Consider the following 18509-nt stretch of genomic DNA (forward strand, 5'->3'; position numbering starts at 1 on the left):
GAACCACATGCCGTGCAGGCTGGAACCACCTACCGGACAGACCGGAATCACCTTTCGGGCATGCCGGAACCACCTGTCAGATGTGCCAGAAACACGTGCCGGAGACGCCGGAAGCACCTGCCAAGCACGTCGGAACCAACTGCTCAACTCGCCTGAACCACCTGCCGGACATGCCAAAATCACCTGCCGACTATGCCAGAACCACTTGGCGAACACTCCGGAATCACTTGCCGGGCATGCAGGAACCACCTCTCAGACATGCCAGAACCCCGTGCCAATGACCCCGGAAGCACCAGCCGAGCACGCGGGAACCACCTGCTCGACTCGCCAGAACCACCTGCCGATCACGCAAAAATCACCTGCCGGCTACGCCACAACCAGTTGGTGAACACTTTGGAATCACCTGCCAGGCTTGCTGGAACCACCTGCCAGTCATGCCAAAATCACCTGCCAACTACGCCAGAACCGCTTGGCGGACACTGCGGAAACACCTGTCGGGCCGGCTGGAACCACATCTCAGACGTGCCAGAAACGTGTTCATGAGATGCTGGAACCACACCCCGAACAGACGGATACCACCTGCCAGAACCGCCTGAACCACCTGCTGAGCACGCCAGAACCAAATGCTCGACTCACCGGTACCACCTCCCTGACACGCCAAAATCACCTGCTGGGTATGCCAGAACCACTTGGCGCACACTCCGGAATCATCTGCCAGACATGCCGGAACCAGCTCTCAGACACACCAGAACCAAGTGCCGGAGACGCCGGAAGCACCTGCCAAGCATGCCGGAGCCACCTGCTCGACTCGCCAGAAACACCTGCCGGACACGCCAAAATCACCTGCCGGGTATGCCAGAACCACTTCGGGGACAAGCCGGAATCACGTGAGGGGCATGCCGGCACAGCCTCTCAGACTGAACCTCGTGCCGGACACCACAGAACCACCTGCCGGACAGACCGGAACCACCTGCCGGACACGCCGGAACCACCGGCTCGACCCTCCGGAACGACCGCTGGACATGCAAAATCACCTGCCGGCTACGCCGGAAACACTTGGCGAGCACTCCGGAATCACCTGCCGGGCATGCCGGAACCACCTCTCAGATATGCCAGAACCACGTGCCAATGACCCCGGAAGCACCTGCCGAGCACGCCGGAACCACCTGCTCGACTCGCCAGAACCACCTGCCGGACACGCCAAAATCACCTGCCCGCTACACCAGCACCACTTCGGGGACAAGCCGGAATCACGTGAGGGGCATGCCGGCACAGCCTCTCAGACTGAACCTCGTGCCGGACACCACAGAACCACCTGCCGGACAGACCGGAACCACCTGCCGGACACGCCGGAACCACCAGCTCGACCCGCCGGAACGACCGCTGGACATGCAAAATCACCTGCCGGCTACGCCGGAAACACTTCGCGAACACTCCGGAATCACCTGCCGGGAATGCCGGAACCACCTCTCAGATATGCCAGAACCACGTGCCAATGACCCCGGAAGCACCTGCCGAGCACGCCGGAACCACCTGCTCGACTCGCCAGAACCACCTGCCGGACACGCAAAAATCACCTGCCGGCTACGCCACAACCTGTTGGGGAAAACTTCGGAATCACCTGCCGGGCTTGCTGGAACCACCTGCCGGTCATGCCAAAATCACCTGCCAACTACGCCAGTACCACTTGGCGGACACTGTGGAAACACCTGTCGGGCCGGCCGGAACCACATCTCAGACGTGCCAGAACCATGTGCATGAGATGCTGGAACCACACCCTGAACAGACGGAAAACACCTGCCAGACCCGTCTGAACAACCTGCCGAGCACGCCGGAGCCACCTGCTCGACTCGCCGGAACCACCTACCTGACATGCCCAAATCACCAGCCGGGTATGCCAGAACCACTTGGCGGACACTCCGGAATCATCTGCCGGACATGCCGGAACCAGCTCTCAGACACACCAGAACCACGTGCCGGAGACGCCGGAAGCACCTGCCGAGCATGCCGGAGCCACCTGCTCGACTCGCCAGAAACACCTGTCGGACACGCCAAAATCACCTGCCGGGTACGCCAGAACCACCTAGCGGACACTCCGAAATAACCTGTCGCGCATGCCGGAACCACATCTCAGACGTGCCGGAAGCACGTGCCGGACACGCCGGAATCACCTACCAGAAAGACCGGAACCACCTGCCGAGCACGCCGGAGCCACCTGTTCGACTCGCTGGAACCACCTGCCGGACAGACCAATATCAACTGCTGGCTATGCCAGAACCACCTGGGGGACGGTCCGGAATCACCTGCCAGCCATGGCGGAACCACCTCTCAGACGTAGCAGAACCACCTGCCGGAGAAGCTGGAAACACGTCCTGGACAGTCTGGAACCACCTGCCGGCCAAGCCTGAACCACCTGCCAAGCACAACGGAACAACCTGCCAGACACGCCAAATCACCTGCGTGTTATGCCAGAACCACTTGGAGGACTCTCTGGGATGACCTGCCGGGCATGCCGGAACCACCTCTCAGACGTGCCAGAACCATGTGGCGGACAGTCCGGAATCACCTGTTGGGCATGCGCAACCACCTCTGAGACGTACCAGAACCACATGCCGTGCAGGCTGGAACCACCTACCGGACAGACCGGAATCACCTTTCGGGCATGCCGGAACCACCAGTCAGATGTGCCAGAAACACGTGCCGGAGACGCCGGAAGCACCTGCCAAGCACGTTGGAACCACCTGCTCAACTCGCCTGAACCACCTGCCGGACATGCCAAAATCACCTGCCGACTATGCCAGAACCACTTGGCGAACACTCCGGAATCACTTGCCGGGCATGCAGGAACCACCTCTCAGACATGCCAGAACCCCGTGCCAATGACCCCGGAAGCACCAGCCGAGCACGCCGGAACCACCTGCTCGACTCGCCAGAACCACCTGCCGATCACACAAAAATCACCTGCCGGCTACGCCACAACCAGTTGGTGAACACTTTGGAATCACCTGCCAGGCTTGCTGGAACCACCTGCCAGTCATGCCAAAATCACCTGCCAACTACGCCAGAACCGCTTGGCGGACACTGCGGAAACACCTGTCGGGCCGGCTGGAACCACATCTCAGACGAGAGAGAAACGTGTTCATGAGATGCTGGAACCACACCCCGAACAGACGGATACCACCTGCCAGAACCGCCTGAACCACCTGCTGAGCACGCCGGAACCACCTGCTCGACTCACCGGTACCACCTCCCTGACACGCCAAAATCACCTGCTGGGTATGCCAGAACCACTTGGCGGACACTCCGGAATCATCTGCCGGACATGCCGGAACCAGCTCTCAGACACACCAGAACCAAGTGCCGGAGACGCCGGAAGCACCTGCCGAGCATGCCGGAGCCACCTGCTCGACTCGCCAGAAACACCTGCCGGACACGCCAAAATCACCTGCCGGGTATGCCAGAACCACTTCGGGGACAAGCCGGAATCACGTGAGGGGCATGCCGGCACAGCCTCTCAGACTGAACCTCGTGCCGGACACCACAGAACCACCTGCCGGACAGACCGGAACCACCTGCCGGACACGCCGGTACCACCGGCTCGACCCGCCGGAACGACCGCTGGACATGCAAAATCACTTGCCGGCTACGCCGGAAACACTTGGCGAACACTCCGGAAACACCTGCCGGGCATGCCGGAACCACCTCTCAGATATGCCAGAACCACGAGCCAATGACCCCGGAAGCACCTGCCGAGCACGCCGGAACCACCTGCTCGACTCGCCAGAACCACCTGCCGGACACGCAAAAATCACCTGCCGGCTACGCCACAACCAGTTGGGGAACACTTCGGAATCACCTGCCGGGCTTGCTGGAACCACCTGCCGGTCATGCCAAAATCACCTGCCAACTACGCCAGTACCACTTGGCGGACACTGTGGAAACACCTGTCGGGCCGGCCGGAACCACATCTCAGACGTGCCAGAACCATGTGCATGAGATGCTGGAACCACACCCTGAACAGACGGAAAACACCTGCCAGACCCGTCTGAACAACCTGCCGAGCACGCCGGAGCCACCTGCTCGACTCGCCGGAACCACCTACCTGACATGCCCAAATCACCAGCCGGGTATGCCAGAACCACTTGGCGGACACTCCGGAATCATCTGCCGGACATGCCGGAACCAGCTCTCAGACACACCAGAACCACGTGCCGGAGACGCCGGAAGCACCTGCCGAGCATGCCGGAGCCACCTGCTCGACTCGCCAGAAACACCTGTCGGACACGCCAAAATCACCTGCCGGGTACGCCAGAACCACCTGGCGGACACTCCGAAATCACCTGTCGCGCATGCCGGAACCACATCTCAGACGTGCCGGAAGCACGTGCCGGACACGCCGGAATCACCTACCAGACAGACCGGAACCACCTGCCGAGCACGCCAGAGCCACCTGTTCGACTCGCTGGAACCACCTGCCGGACAGACCAATATCAACTGCTGGCTATGCCAGAACCACCTGGGGGACGGTCCGGAATCACCTGCCAGCCATGGCGGAACCACCTCTCAGACGTACCAGAACCACCTGCCGGAGAAGCTGGAAACACGTCCTGGACAGTCTGGAACCACCTGCCGGCCAAGCCTGAACCACCTGCCAAGCACAACGGAACAACCTGCCAGACACGCCAAAATCACCTGCGTGTTATGCCAGAACCACTTGGAGGACTCTCTGGGATGACCTGCCGGGCATGCCGGAACCACCTCTCAGACGTGCCAGAACCATGTGGCGGACAGTCCGGAATCACCTGTTGGGCATGCGCAACCACCTCTGAGACGTACCAGAACCACATGCCGTGCAGGCTGGAACCACCTACCGGACAGACCGGAATCACCTTTCGGGCATGCCGGAAGCACCTGTCAGATGTGCCAGAAACACGTGCCGGAGACGCCGGAAGCACCTGCCAAGCACGTTGGAACCACCTGCTCAACTCGCCTGAACCACCTGCCGGACATGCCAAAATCACCTGCCGACTATGCCAGAACCACTTGGCGAACACTCCGGAATCACTTGCCGGGCATGCAGGAACCACCTCTCAGACATGCCAGAACCCCGTGCCAATGACCCCGGAAGCACCAGCCGAGCACGCCGGAACCACCTGCTCGACTCGCCAGAACCACCTGCCGATCACGCAAAAATCACCTGCCGGCTACGCCACAACCAGTTGGGGAACACTTTGGAATCACCTGCCAGGCTTGCTGGAACCACCTGCCAGTCATGCCAAAATCACCTGCCAACTACGCCAGAACCGCTTGGCGGACACTGCGGAAACACCTGTCGGGCCGGCTGGAACCACATCTCAGACGAGAGAGAAACGTGTTCATGAGATGCTGGAACCACACCCCGAACAGACGGATACCACCTGCCAGAACCGCCTGAACCACCTGCTGAGCACGCCGGAACCACCTGCTCGACTCACCGGTACCACCTCCCTGACACGCCAAAATCACCTGCTGGGTATGCCAGAACCACTTGGCGGACACTCCGGAATCATCTGCCGGACATGCCGGAACCAGCTCTCAGACACACCAGAACCAAGTGCCAGAGACGCCGGAAGCACCTGCCGAGCATGCCGGAGCCACCTGCTCGACTCGCCAGAAACACCTGCCGGACACGCCAAAATCACCTGCCGGGTATGCCAGAACCACTTCGGGGACAAGCCGGAATCACGTGAGGGGCATGCCGGCACAGCCTCTCAGACTGAACCTCGTGCCGGACACCACAGAACCACCTGCCGGACAGACCGGAACCACCTGCCGGACACGCCGGTACCACCGGCTCGACCCGCCGGAACGACCGCTGGACATGCAAAATTACTTGCCGGCTACGCCGGAAACACTTGGCGAACACTCCGGAAACACCTGCCGGGCATGCCGGAACCACCTCTCAGATATGCCAGAACCACGTGCCAATGACCCCGGAAGCACCTGCCGAGCACGCCGGAACCACCTGCTCGACTCGCCAGAACCACCTGCCGGACACGCCAAAATCACCTGCCGGCTACGCCACAACCAGCTGGGGAACACTTCGGAATCACCTGCCGGGCTTGCTGGAACCACCTTCCGGTCATGCGAATATCACCTGCTGGGTATGCCAGAACCACTTGGCGGACACTCCGGAATCATCTGCCGGACATGCCGGAACCAGCTCTCAGACACACCAGAACCAAGTGCCGGAGACGCCGGAAGCACCTGCCGAGCATGCCGGAGCCACCTGCTCGACTCGCCAGAAACACCTGCCGGACACGCCAAAATCACCTGCCGGGTATGCCAGAACCACCTGGCGGACACTACGGAATCACCTGCCGCGCATGCCGGAACCACCTCTCAGACGTGCCGGAAGCACGTGCCAGACACGCCGGAAACACCTACCGGACAGACCGGAACCACCTGCCAAGAACGCCGGAGCCACCTGTTTGACTCGCTGGAACCACCTGCCGGACAGGCCAATATCAACTGCTGGCTATGCCAGAACCACCTGGGGGACAGTCCGGGATCACCTGCCAGCCATGGCGGAACCACCTCTCAGACGTACCAGAACCACCTGCCGGAGAAGCTGGAAACACGTCCTGGACAGACTGGAACCACGTGACGGCCATGCCTGAACCACCTGCCGAGCACGGCGGAACCACCTGCCGGACACGCCAAAATCACCTGCGGGCTACGCCAGAACCACTTGGACGACTCTCCGAAATGACCTGCCGGGGACGTTGGAACCACCTCTCAGACGTGCCAGAAGCACGTGGCGGACAGTCCGGAATCACCTGTTGGGCATACGCAACCACCTCTGACACGTACCAGAACCACGTGCCGTGCACGCCGGAACCACCTACCGGACAGACCGGAATCAACTTTTGGGCATGCCGGAACCACCAGTCAGATGTGCCAGAATCACGTTCCGGAGACGCCGGAAGCACCTGCCGAGCACGTCGGAACCACCTGCTCAACTCGCCTGAACCACCTGCCGGACACGCCAAAATCACCTGCCCGCTACACCAGCACCACTTCGGGGACAAGCCGGAATCACGTGAGGGGCATGCCGGCACAGCCTCTCAGACTGAACCTCGTGCCGGACACCACAGAACCACCTGCCGGACAGACCGGAACCACCTGCCGGACACGCCGGAACCACCGGCTCGACCCGCCGGAACGACCGCTGGACATGCAAAATCACCTGCCGGCTACGCTGGAAACACTTGGCGAACACTCCGGAATCACCTGCCGGGCATGCCGGAACCACCTCTCAGATATGCCAGAACCACGTGCCAATGACCCCGGAAGCACCTGCCGAGCACGCCGGAACCACCTGCTCGACTCGCCAGAACCACCTGCCGGACACGCAAAAATCACCTGCCGGCTACGCCATAACCAGTTGGGGAAAACTTCGGAATCACCTGCCGGGCTTGCTGGAACCACCTGCCGGTCATCCCAAAATCACCTGCCAACTACGCCAGTACCACTTGGCGGACACTGTGGAAACACCTGTCTGGCCGGCCGGAACCACAACTCAGACGTGCCAGAACCATGTGCATGAGATGCTGGAACCACACCCTGAACAGACGGAAAACACCTGCCACACCCGTCTGAAAAACCTGCCGAGCACGCCGGAGCCACCTGCTCGACTCGCCGGAACCACCTACCTGACATGCCCAAATCACCAGCCGGGTATGCCAGAACCACTTGGCGGACACTCCGGAATCATCTGCCGGACATGCCGGAACCAGATCTCAGACACACCAGAACCACGTGCCGGAGACGCTGGAAGCACCTGCAGGGCATGCCGGAGCCACCTGCTCGACTCGCCAGAAACACCTGTATGACACGCCAAAATCACCTGCCGGGTACGCCAGAACCACCTGGCGGACACTCCGAAATCACCTGTCGCGCATGCCGGAACCACCTCTCAGACGTGCCGGAAGCACGTGCCGGACACGCCGGAATCACCTACCGGACAGACCGGAACCACCTGCCGAGCACGCCGGAGCCACCTGTTCGACTCGCTGGAACCACCTGCCGGACAGGCCAATATCAACTGCTGGCTATGCCAGAACCACCTGGGGGACGGTCCGGAATCACCTGCCAGCCATGGCGGAACCACCTCTCAGACGTACCAGAACCACCTGCCGGAGAAGCTGGAAACACGTCCTGGACAGTCTGGAACCACCTGCCGCCCAAGCCTGAACCACCTGCCAAGCACAACGGAACAACCTGCCAGACACGCCAAAATCACCTGCGTGTTATGCCAGAACCACTTGGAGGACTCTCTGGGATGACCTGCCGGGCATGCCGGAACCACCTCTCAGACGTGCCAGAACCATGTGGCGGACAGTCCGGAATCACCTGTTGGGCATGCGCAACCACCTCTGAGACGTACCAGAACCACATGCCGTGCAGGCAGGAACCACCTACCGGACAGACCGGAATCACCTTTCGGGCATGCCGGAACCACCTGTCAGATGTGCCAGAAACACGTGCCGGAGACGCCGGAAGCACCTGCCAAGCTCGTCGGAACCACCTGCTCAACTCGCCTGAACCACCTGCCGGACATGCCAAAATCACCTGCCGACTATGCCAGAACCACTTGGCGAACACTCCGGAATCACTTGCCGGGCATGCAGGAACCACCTCTCAGACATGCCAGAACCCCGTGCCAATGACCCCGGAAGCACCAGCCGAGCACGCCGGAACCACCTGCTCGACTCGCCAGAACCACCTGCCGATCACACAAAAATCACCTGCCGGCTACGCCACAACCAGTTGGTGAACACTTTGGAATCACCTGCCAGGCTTGCTGGAACCACCTGCCAGTCATGCCAAAATCACCTGCCAACTACGCCAGAACCGCTTGGCGGACACTGCGGAAACACCTGTCGGGCCGGCTGGAACCACATCTCAGACGAGAGAGAAACGTGTTCATGAGATGCTGGAACCACACCCCGACCAGACGGATACCACCTGCCAGAACCGCCTGAACCACCTGCTGAGCACGCCGGAACCACCTGCTCGACTCACCGGTACCACCTCCCTGACACGCCAAAATCACCTGCTGGGTATGCCAGAACCACTTGGCGGACACTCCGGAATCATCTGCCGGACATGCCGGAACCAGCTCTCAGACACACCAGAACCAAGTGCCGGAGACGCCGGAAGCACCTGCCGAGCATGCCGGAGCCACCTGCTCGACTCGCCAGAAACACCTGCCGGACACGCCAAAATCACCTGCGGGCTACGCCAGAACCACTTGGACGACTCTCCGAAATGACCTGACGGGCATGTTGGAACCACCTCTCAGACGTGCCAGAAGCACGTGGCGGACAGTCCGGAATCACCTGTTGGGCATACGCAACCACCTCTGACACGTACCAGAAAAACGTGCCGTGCACGCCGGAACCACCTACCGGACAGACCGGAATCAACTTTTGGGCATGCCGGAACCACCAGTCAGATGTGCCAGAAACACGTGCCGGAGACGCCGGAAGCACCTGCCGAGCACGTCGCAACCACCTGATCAACTCGCCTGAACCACCTGCCGGACACGCCAAAATCACCTGCCCGCTACACCAGCACCACTTAGGGGACAAGCCGGAATCACGTGAGGGGCATGCCGGCACAGCCTCTCAGACTGAACCTCGTGCCGGACACCACAGAACCACCTGCCGGACAGACCGGAACCACCTGCCGGACACGCCGGAACCACCGGCTCGACCCGCCGGAACGACCGCTGGACATGCAAAATCACCTGCCGGCTACGCCGGAAACACTTGGCGAGCACTCCGGAATCACCTGCCGGGCATGCCGGAACCACCTCTCAGATATGCCAGAACCACGTGCCAATGACCCCGGAAGCACCTGCCGAGCACGCCGGAACCACCTGCTCGACTCGCCAGAACCACCTGCCGATCACGCAAAAATCACCTGCCGTCTACGCCACAACCAGTTGGGGAACACTTCGGAATCACCTGCCGGGCTTGCTGGAACCAACTGCCGGTCATGCGAAAATCACCTGCTGGGTATGCCAGAACCACTTGGCGGACACTCCGGAATCATCTGCCGGACATGCCGGAACCAGCTCTCAGACACACCAGAACCAAGTGCCGGAGACGCCGGAAGCACCTGCCGAGCATGCCGGAGCCACCTGCTCGAATCGCCAGAAACACCTGCCGGACACGCCAAAATCACCTGCGGGCTACGCCAGAACCACTTGAACGACTCTCCGAAATGACCTGCCGGGCATGTTGGAACCACCTCTCAGACGTGCCAGAAGCACGTGGTGGACAGTCCGGAATCACCTGTTGGGCATACGCAACCACCTCTGACGCGTACCAGAACCACGTGCCGTGCACGCCGGAACCACCTACCGGACAGACCGGAATCAACTTTTGGGCATGCCGGAACCACCAGTCAGATGTGCCAGAAACACGTGCCGGAGACGCCGGAAGCACCTGCCGAGCACGTCGCAACCACCTGCTCAACTCGCCTGAACCACCTGCCGGACACGCCAAAATCACCTGCCCGCTACACCAGCACCACTTCGGGGACAAGCCGGAATCACGTGAGGGGCATGCCGGCACAGCCTCTCAGACTGAACCTCGTGCCGGGCACCACAGAACCACCTGCCGGACAGACCGGAACCACCTGCCGGACACGCCGGAACCACCGGCTCGACCCGCCGGAACGACCGCTGGACATGCAAAATCACCTGCCGGCTACGCCGGAAACACTTGGCGAACACTCCGGAATCACCTGCCGGGCATGCCGGAACCACCTCTCAGACGTGCCGGAAGCACGTGCCGGACACGCCGGAATCACCTACCAGACAGACCGGAACCACCTGCCGAGCACGCCGGAGCCACCTGTTCGACTCGCTGGAACCACCTGCCGGACAGGCCAATATCAACTGCTGGCTATGCCAGAACCACCTGGGGGACGGTCCGGAATCACCTGCCAGCCATGGCGGAACCACCTCTCAGACGTAGCAGAACCACCTGCCGGAGAAGCTGGAAACACGTCCTGGACAGTCTGGAACCACCTGCCGGCCAAGCCTGAACCACCTGCCAAGCACAACGGAACAACCTGCCAGACACGCCAAAATCACCTGCGTGTTATGCCAGAACCACTTGGAGGACTCTCTGGGATGACCTGCCGGGCATGCCGGAACCACCTCTCAGACGTGCCAGAACCATGTGGCGGACAGTCCGGAATCACCTGTTGGGCATGCGCAACCACCTCTGAGACGTACCAGAACCACATGCCGTGCAGGCTGGAACCACCTACCGGACAGACCGGAATCACCTTTCGGGCATGCCGGAACCACCTGTCAGATGTGCCAGAAACATGTGCCGGAGACGCCGGAAGCACCTGCCAAGCACGTCGGAACCACCTGCTCAACTCGCCTGAACCACCTGCCGGACATGCCAAAATCACCTGCCGACTATGCCAGAACCACTTGGCGAACACTCCGGAATCACTTGCCGGGCATGCAGGAACCACCTCTCAGACATGCCAGAACCCCGTGCCAATGACCCCGGAAGCACCAGCCGAGCACGCCGGAACCACCTGCTCGACTCGCCAGAACCACCTGCCGATCACGCAAAAATCACCTGCCGGCTACGCCACAACCAGTTGGTGAACACTTTGGAATCACCTGCCAGGCTTGCTGGAACCACCTGCCAGTCATGCCAAAATCACCTGCCAACTACGCCAGAACCGCTTGGCGGACACTGCGGAAACACCTGTCGGGCCGGCTGGAACCACATCTCAGACGAGAGAGAAACGTGTTCATGAGATGCTGGAACCACACCCCGAACAGACGGATACCACCTGCCAGAACCGCCTGAACCACCTGCTGAGCACGCCGGAACCACCTGCTCGACTCACCGGTACCACCTCCCTGACACGCCAAAATCACCTGCTGGGTATGCCAGAACCACTTGGCGGACACTCCGGAATCATCTGCCGGACATGCCGGAACCAGCTCTCAGACACACCAGAACCAAGTGCCGGAGACGCCGGAAGCACCTGCCGAGCATGCCGGAGCCACCTGCTCGACTCGCCAGAAACACCTGCCGGACACGCCAAAATCACCTGCCGGGTATGCCAGAACCACTTCGGGGACAAGCCGGAATCACGTGAGGGGCATGCCGGCACAGCCTCTCAACTGAACCTCGTGCCGGACACCACAGAACCACCTGCCGGACAGACCGGAACCACCAGCCGGACACGCCGGTACCACCGGCTCGACCCGCCGGAACGACCGCTGGACATGCAAAATCACTTGCCGGCTACGCCGGAAACACTTGGCGAACACTCCGGAAACACCTGCCGGGCATGCCGGAACCACCTCTCAGATATGCCAGAACCACGTGCCAATGACCCCGGAAGCACCTGCCGAGCACGCCGGAACCACCTGCTCGACTCGCCAGAACCACCTGCCGGACACGCCAAAATCACCTGCCGGCTACGCCAAAACCAGTTGGGGAACACTTCGGAATCACCTGCCGGGCTTGCTGGAACCACCTTCCGGTCATGCGAATATCACCTGCTGGGTATGCCAGAACCACTTGGCGGACACTCCGGAATCATCTGCCGGACATGCCGGAACCAGCTCTCAGACACACCAGAACCAAGTGCCGGAGACGCCGGAAGCACCTGCCGAGCATGCCGGAGCCACCTGCTCGACTCGCCAGAAACACCTGCCGGACACGCCAAAATCACCTGCCGGGTATGCCAGAACCACCTGGCGGACACTACGGAATCACCTGCCGCGCATGCCGGAACCACCTCTCAGACGTGCCGGAAGCACGTGCCAGACACGCCGGAAACACCTACCGGACAGACCGGAACCACCTGCCAAGAACGCCGGAGCCACCTGTTTGACTCGCTGGAACCACCTGCTGGACAGGCCAATATCAACTGCTGGCTATGCCAGAACCACCTGGGGGACAGTCCGGGATCACCTGCCAGCCATGGCGGAACCACCTCTCAGACGTACCAGAACCACCTGCCGGAGAAGCTGGAAACACGTCCTGGACAACTGGAACCACGTGACGGCCATGCCTGAACCACCTGCCGAGCACGGCGGAACCACCTGCCGGACACGCCAAAATCACCTGCGGGCTACGCCAGAACCACTTGGACGACTCTCCGAAATGACCTGCCGGGCATGTTGGAACCACCTCTCAGACGTGCCAGAAGCACGTGGCGGACAGTCCGGAATCACCTGTTGGGCATACGCAACCACCTCTGACACGTACCAGAACCACGTGCCGTGCACGCCGGAACCACCTACCGGACAGACCGGAATCCACTTTTGGGCATGCCGGAACCACCAGTCAGATGTGCCAGAAACACGTGCCGGAGACGCCGGAAGCACCTTCCGAGCACGTCGCAACCACCTGATCAACTCGCCTGAACCACCTGCCGGACACGCCAAAATCACCTGCCCGCTACACCAGCACCACTTAGGGGACAAGCCGGAATCACGTGAGGGGCATGCCGGCACAGCTTCTCAGACTGAACCTCGTGCCGGACACCACAGAACCACCTGCCGGACAGACCGGAACCACCTGCCGGACACGCCGGAACCACCGGCTCGACCCGCTGGAACGACCGCTGGACATGCAAAATCACCTGCCCGCTACGCCGGAAACACTTGGCGAACACTCCGGAATCCCCTGCCGGGCATGCTGGAACCACCTCTCAGATATGCCAGAACCACGTGCCAATGACCCCGGAAGCACCTGCCGAGCACGCCGGAACCACCTGCTCGACTCGCCAGAACCACCTGCCGGACACGCAAAAATCACCTGCCGGCTACGCCACAACCAGTTGGGGAAAACTTCGGAATCACCTGCCGGGCTTGCTGGAACCACCTGCCGGTCATGCCAAAATCACCTGCCAACTACGCCAGTACCACTTGGCGGACACTGTGGAAACACCTGTCGGGCCGGCCGGAACCACATCTCAGACGTGCCAGAACCATGTGCATGAGATGCTGGAACCACACCCTGAACAGACGGAAAACACCTGCCAGACCCGTCTGAACAACTTGCCGAGCACGCCGGAGCCACCTGCTCGACTCGCCGGAACCACCTACCTGACATGCCCAAATCACCAGCCGGGTATGCCAGAACCACTTGGCGGACACTCCGGAATCATCTGCCGGACATGCCGGAACCACCTCTCAGACACAACAGAACCACGTGCCGGAGACGCCGGAAGCACCTGCCGAGCATGCCGGAGCCACCTGCTCGACTCGTCAGAAACACCTGTCGGACACGCCAAAATCACCTGCCGGGTACGCCAGAACCACCTGGCGGACACTCCGAAATCACCTGTCGCGCATGCCGGAACCACCTCTCAGACGTGCCTGAAGCACGTGCCGGACACGCCGAAATCACCTACCAGACAGACCGGAACCACCTGCCGAGCACGCCGGAGCCACCTGTTCGACTCGCTGGAACCACCTGCCGGACAGGCCAATATCAACTGCTGGCTATGCCAGAACCACCTGGGGGACGGTCCGGAATCACCTGCCAGCCATGGCGGAACCACCTCTCAGACGTAGCAGAACCACCTGCCGGAGAAGCTGGAAACACGTCCTGGACAGTCTGGAACCACCTGCCGGCCAAGCCTGAACCACCTGCCAAGCACAACGGAACAACCTGCCAGACACGCCAAAATCACCTGCGTGTTATGCCAGAACCACTTGGAGGACTCTCTGGGATGACCTGCCGGGCATGCCGGAACCACCTCTCAGACGTGCCAGAACCATGTGGCGGACAGTCCGGAATCACCTGTTGGGCATGCGCAACCACCTCTGACACGTACCAGAACCACATGCCGTGCAGGCTGGAACCACCTACCGGACAGACCGGAATCACCTTTCGGGCATGCCGGAACCACCTGTCAGATGTGCCAGAAACACGTGCCGGAGACGCCGGAAGCACCTGCCAAGCACGTCGGAACCAACTGCTCAACTCGCCTGAACCACCTGCCGGACATGCCAAAATCACCTGCCGACTATGCCAGAACCACTTGGCGAACACTCCGGAATCACTTGCCGGGCATGCAGGAACCACCTCTCAGACATGCCAGAACCCCGTGCCAATGACCCCGGAAGCACCAGCCGAGCACGCGGGAACCACCTGCTCGACTCGCCAGAACCACCTGCCGATCACGCAAAAATCACCTGCCGGCTACGCCACAACCAGTTGGTGAACACTTTGGAATCACCTGCCAGGCTTGCTGGAACCACCTGCCAGTCATGCCAAAATCACCTGCCAACTACGCCAGAACCGCTTGGCGGACACTGCGGAAACACCTGTCGGGCCGGCTGGAACCACATCTCAGACGTGCCAGAAACGTGTTCATGAGATGCTGGAACCACACCCCGAACAGACGGATACCACCTGCCAGAACCGCCTGAACCACCTGCTGAACACGCCAGAACCAAATGCTCGACTCACCGGTACCACCTCCCTGACACGCCAAAATCACCTGCTGGGTATGCCAGAACCACTTGGCGCACACTCCGGAATCATCTGCCAGACATGCCGGAACCAGCTCTCAGACACACCAGAACCAAGTGCCGGAGACGCCGGAAGCACCTGCCAAGCATGCCGGAGCCACCTGCTCGACTCGCCAGAAACACCTGCCGGACACGCCAAAATCACCTGCCGGGTATGCCAGAACCAGTTCGGGGACAAGCCGGAATCACGTGAGGGGCATGCCGGCACAGCCTCTCAGACTGAACCTCGTGCCGGACACCACAGAACCACCTGCCGGACAGACCGGAACCACCTGCCGGACACGCCGGAACCACCGGCTCGACCCTCCTGAACGACCGCTGGACATGCAAAATCACCTGCCGGCTACGCCGGAAACACTTGGCGAGCACTCCAGAATCACCTGCCGGGCATGCCGGAACCAGCTCTCAGACACACCAGAACCAAGTGCCGGAGACGCCGGAAGCACCTGCCGAGCATGCCGGAACCACCTGCTCGACTCGCCAGAACCAGCTGCCGATCACGCAAAAATCACCTGCCGGCTACGCCACAACCAGTTGGTGAACACTTTGTAATCACCTGCCAGGCTTGCTGGAACCACCTGCCAGTCATGCCAAAATCACCTGCCAACTACGCCAGAACCGCTTGGCGGACACTGCGGAAACACCTGTCGGGCCGGCTGGAACCACATCTCAGACGAGAGAGAAACGTGTTCATGAGATGCTGGAACCACACCCCGAACAGACGGATACCACCTGCCAGAACCGCCTGAACCACCTGCTGAGCACGCCGGAACCACCTGCTCGACTCACCGGTACCACCTCCCTGACACGCCAAAATCACCTGCTGGGTATGCCAGAACGACTTGGCGGACACTCCGGAATCATCTGCCGGACATGCCGGAACCAGCTCTCAGACACACCAGAACCAAGTGCCGGAGACGCCGGAAGCACCTGCCGAGCATGCCGGAGCCACCTGCTCGACTCGCCAGAAACACCTGCCGGACACGCCAAAATCACCTGCCGGGTATGCCAGAACCACTTCGGGGACAAGCCGGAATCACGTGAGGGGCATGCCGGCACAGCCTCTCAGACTGAACCTCGTGCCGGACACCACAGAACCACCTGCCGGACAGACCGGAACCACCTGCCGGACACGCCGGTACCACCGGCTCGACCCGCCGGAACGACCGCTGGACATGCAAAATCACTTGCCGGCTACGCCGGAAACACTTGGCGAACACTCCGGAAACACCTGCCGGGCATGCCGGAACCACCTCTCAGATATGCCAGAACCACGTGCCAATGACCCCGGAAGCACCTGCCGAGCACGCCGGAACCACCTGCTCGACTCGCCAGAACCACCTGCCGGACACGCCAAAATCACCTGCCGGCTACGCCACAACCAGTTGGGGAACACTTCGGAATCACCTGCCGGGCTTGCTGGAACCACCTTCCCGTCATGCGAATATCACCTGCTGGGTATGCCAGAACCACTTGGCGGACACTCTGGAATCATCTGCCGGACATGCCAGAACCAGCTCTCAGACACACCAGAACCAAGTGCCGGAGACGCCGGAAGCACCTGCCGAGCATGCCGGAGCCACCTGCTCGACTCGCCAGAAACACCTGCCGGACACGCCAAAATCACCTGCCGGGTATGCCAGAACCACCTGGCGGACACTACGGAATCACCTGCCGCGCACGCCGGAACCACCTCTCAGACGTGCCGGAAGCACGTGCCAGACACGCCGGAAACACCTACCGGACAGACCGGAACCACCTGCCAAGAACGCCGGAGCCACCTGTTTGACTCGCTGGAACCACCTGCCGGACAGGCCAATATCAACTGCTGGCTATGCCAGAACCACCTGGGGGACAGTCCGGGATCACCTGCCAGCCATGGCGGAACCACCTCTCAGACGTACCAGAACCACCTGCCGGAGAAGCTGGAAACACGTCCTGGACAGACTGGAACCACGTGACGGCCATGCCTGAACCACCTGCCGAGCACGGCGGAACCACCTGCCGGACACGCCAAAATCACCTGCGGGCTACGCCAGAACCACTTGGACGACTCTCCGAAATGACCTGCCGGGCATGTTGGAACCACCTCTCAGACGTGCCAGAAGCACGTGGCGGACAGTCCGGAATCACCTGTTGGGCATACGCAACCACCTCTGACACGTACCAGAACCACGTGCCGTGCACGCCGGAACCACCTACCGGACAGACCGGAATCCACTTTTGGGCATGCCGGAACCACCAGTCAGATGTGCCAGAAACACGTGCCGGAGACGCCGGAAGCACCTTCCGAGCACGTCGCAACCACCTGATCAACTCGCCTGAACCACCTGCCGGACACGCCAAAATCACCTGCCCGCTACACCAGCACCACTTAGGGGACAAGCCGGAATCACGTGAGGGGCATGCCGGCACAGCTTCTCAGACTGAACCTCGTGCCGGACACCACAGAACCACCTGCCGGACAGACCGGAACCACCTGCCGGACACGCCGGAACCACCGGCTCGACCCGCTGGAACGACCGCTGGACATGCAAAATCACCTGCCCGCTACGCCGGAAACACTTGGCGAACACTCCGGAATCCCCTGCCGGGCATGCTGGAACCACCTCTCAGATATGCCAGAACCACGTGCCAATGACCCCGGAAGCACCTGCCGAGCACGCCGGAACCACCTGCTCGACTCGCCAGAACCACCTGCCGGACACGCAAAAATCACCTGCCGGCTACGCCACAACCAGTTGGGGAAAACTTCGGAATCACCTGCCGGGCTTGCTGGAACCACCTGCCGGTCATGCCAAAATCACCTGCCAACTACGCCAGTACCACTTGGCGGACACTGTGGAAACACCTGTCGGGCCGGCCGGAACCACATCTCAGACGTGCCAGAACCATGTGCATGAGATGCTGGAACCACACCCTGAAC

Source organism: Equus caballus, chromosome 24 (genome assembly GCF_041296265.1).
Source record: "Equus caballus isolate H_3958 breed thoroughbred chromosome 24, TB-T2T, whole genome shotgun sequence".
NCBI lineage: Eukaryota > Metazoa > Chordata > Mammalia > Perissodactyla > Equidae > Equus > Equus caballus.